The sequence below is a fragment of the Curcuma longa genome, unplaced genomic scaffold, assembly GCF_044706935.1.
Source record: "Curcuma longa cultivar G26 ecotype Majalengka, Jawa Barat unplaced genomic scaffold, ITB_CL_G26_1.1 contig_23041, whole genome shotgun sequence".
In the NCBI taxonomy this organism is placed as follows: Eukaryota; Viridiplantae; Streptophyta; class Magnoliopsida; order Zingiberales; family Zingiberaceae; genus Curcuma; species Curcuma longa.
The window spans coordinates 1-3,618 of NW_027432068.1; the positions used below are offsets into that span (position 1 = coordinate 1).

Below are 3,618 nucleotides of genomic sequence, written 5' to 3' on the forward strand. Positions count from 1 at the left end.
ATGAACCTAATGTAATGATACACCATCTAGCTATATTAAGTTGTATGTGGTATTCATCTTTGATGGACAATTGGCTTGTTATTTAATTTGATTCTTGGGGACAATGTAATCAGTGGATCTTCTCTGATGCTATTTTCAATCCCTAGTTTAAGTGTGTGTGTGTGTTCATCTTGTATAAAGACTTGGGATATGATAAACACAACAAATGTGAAAATATATAAATTTTTGGATCACATTGATAAATCTTTCCCTATGCAAAATATAGTAAGATTCCACAGGGAGAGTGCATAAACCAATAAATAAGCAAAAATACAGATCATTGGCTACAAACATGATCACAATTCAAAACATTAACAAGTTCAGGAAACACATTGTGAGAAAGGAAAGAGTTTTTGCGGTCAGCTTTGTAAGGAAGCTTCTATATTTGATTAGGCAACAATGGAGAAAAGCATTTCGGACAACAATGCTCATCTGACAAGAGCCTCAATGCTGCTGTGGCGAATTAGCAGCTTACAGGAGAAAGAGAAAGAGAAGCTTGCAATGCCTTATTTATCGATCGGAAACTTGATGATAAGTTCATAATTTAACCAGTGTTCTGCATTCCAGCAGCAATTCCTTTCATGGTCAAGATGAGGGTGTCCTCCAGACCAGGGGCATACTCACTGCTGGGGTTGAGTTTCACCAACTCCGCGGCGGGTTTGCTGGACTCTGTGATCTCCTTGGAGAGATGAGGCCTCACATTAACATGGTAGGACGGGTCCCTGATTCGCTTCAAGGTGTAGGCTTGGCAAGCATTCAGAGTCGTGATGTATGCATCTCGCAGACGTAACCTCTGCTTCAAGTATGGATCCCCTTCCAACAGATCTTTGTGCCCGGCAACCTACAAGAATTAGATGGCACAAATAAAAGAATTAACAAAACCAATTAAAGATGGCACCACTTTTTGCTAGCTTGTTCACGATGATAAAACTTAAGAGAGAAAGAAGATTGCACCTGAAGAAGAAGTTGCTTTGTTTCTTCGTAGTTGGCTCTTAGCTGTTCCCCGAATTTCCACAAATCTTCGGAAACCAGCAATTTGTCATATAGAGCAGCTATTCCAGGATCTCCCTTAGCGAAAACCATCTCGACCAAGTCAATGGTGACCCTGAAAAATGGCCATTCATTGTACATTTGCTGAAGAGTTTGAAGATTCTTGGCATCTTTTTGCAAGACATGCTTGAAAGCTGCACGGAAGCCAAGCCACACTGGTAGATGGAACCGTGTTTGTGTCCATGCAAAAATCCAAGGAATTGCACGAAGTGACTCGATGCCCCCACTTGGCTTTCGTTTAGATGGTCGGCTACCTATGTTCATCCTACCATACTCCAGCTCAGGCGTAGCCTGTCAGTTGTAACAAGAATTGCATTATATATAGGGAAGTAAAAGATCACATGCCAAGTACAGGTAAATGATAGAGTACAAAAGTTAATTAGATCACTCACTAGGCGGAAATACTCAACGAAACGTGGTTCTTGGAAGACAATAGATCGATATTCCTTGGTAGCTAGAACAGCCATTTCATCCATCAATGCACGCCATTCTGGCTTGGGAGAGATGGGGGGACGCATTCCATGTTCGAGTGTAGCAGCTGTGAAACGTTGGAGAGTCCTGAAGCACAAATGTTCCTCTCCGAACGACTGCTCGATAACTTCACCTTGAACTGTAACACGAAGAGATCCGTGGACTGTATCAGGCGGCTGAGATAGGATAGCCAGATGAGTAGGGCCGCCACCTCTTCCAACAGTTCCACCTCGCCCATGGAACATGGTTAGTTTTACTCCATACTCATTAGCCACTTTTATAAGCTCTTCTTGAGCTTTATATAACTGCCAGGCTGCAGAAAACCTACCAGCATCCTTCCCTGAATCTGAGTATCCAATCATAACTTCCTGCTTCCCGTTAATTCTGTTCCTGTACCAATCTATTGAGAAAAGTCTGGCTAAAGCTGCTGGTGCAGCCTCAAGATCTGCAAGTTTCTCAAACAATGGGACTACTCTCAATGGAGTTTTCACATGGCACTCACGCTGCAGCAGCTCGACGGCCAAGACATCTGATGGAGCAGTTGCCATTGAAATGATGTAAGCCCCAAAGTTGTCAGAAGGAAGCTCTGCTATGACATGGAATGTGTCCAAAACATCAGCAACTTCATTTGTCTTCGGTAAGTCGATCCCAAATAAAGGGCGTTTTCCATTAAGTTCCGACAATAGCCACTCTTGACGTTGCTCCTCAGACCATTCACGGTAGGATCCAATTCCCAAGTGTTTAGTAATAGCATCGACAACATCAGTATGCCTGTCTGATTCTTGCCTAATATCAAGTCTGACAAGAGACAGGCCAAAGGTTGACACTTGGCGCAAAAAGTCAAGAAGGCTCCCATCAGCAATTGATCTATCGCCACAGTCACAGAGTGATCGATAGCAGAGTTCAAGAGGCTCTAAAAACTGCAAGAAAGACATCATCACAAAGATTAGTACTGAACAATGGAAAAGTTGGGAAAAAATTGCACAGGTAAATATTTCAGCTAATATGAGTAGAGGTATAGCACCTGTTCAACATTGGTGAAAGTTGCTTCCTCGGGAATGTCAGAGTATCCATTTGAAAGTAAATGGCGGGACCTCTCACGTGTGCTGTATAATTTATCTCTCACATCACTAAGAACAACACGGTAAGGTTCATTTGGAGGAACTTGCTTCCAGAACTCTGTTGAACGACAAATGGAAGCAAATAACAAGTTACTAAAGCTTAAATGAATCCTGATTGTCCACAGAGATATAACAATAAATAAATAGTACCAATGTAGTGCTTTGCATCTTTTTTCGAGGACCGGTGAAGCACATCAGCTCGCACCCGAAGTTCAGTATTGCAGCGCCACATAGACAACTGCAATAAAAAAAGTCATCAATAACTTGTGACCACATCAAAAATCTCATTGAATTCAAGTAAACAAAATAAGATCAGTTAATACCTCAAACATCAGATCTTCAATTTGTGCATAGTACAAGTTTGCAGCCATCATCCTGGCCAACAAGCACATCCCTTGTCACATCCCTTGTCACTTCACAAGAAGTTTATAACTCAACCGGGTTTCCTAAATTCACAAGAAGTTTATAAGAACAATGTTGAAAACCAAGTTCACGATCACCACCCATCCAAGATGAAAACTGAATAAGAGGCGCATTATAGGGCACTCTCTCATCTATCCCAATATTTTTCAGTGCTGTATCAACCCGCAGCAAGAATTTGGGGACACCCTTCCATATGGTTTCATGGAAATAGCTCATTCCAGCACGCATTTCATCTTGAGGAGTTGGGGGAGTTCTTTTGATTTCATCAGTTCTGAAGGCAGCTTGAATCCACACGATCACATCAATTAAATAGTAATAGTCATACTTCAAATGTTTGTTTCAGAAATCAATATCTACTGGTGGTGGGATATTTATCCATGCATTAGGTACAAACAAGAAAGTCCAGAACTAGAAATATGAAGAACAATATGTCATCAGCCCAATCACGTACAATATATAAAGAAAACAACTTAACTATAAATTGTTTCAAAATACTAAACCTGTTCAATGGAGT

General features: G+C 41.2%; 1 pseudogene; it reads right to left on the bottom strand.

Moving 5' to 3' along the window:
• Positions 1–260: 260 nt before the first annotated feature.
• LOC141818036 (phosphoenolpyruvate carboxylase, housekeeping isozyme-like) lies at positions 261–3,347 on the bottom strand (annotated as a pseudogene).
• Between the last annotated feature and the right edge of the window lie 271 nt (positions 3,348–3,618).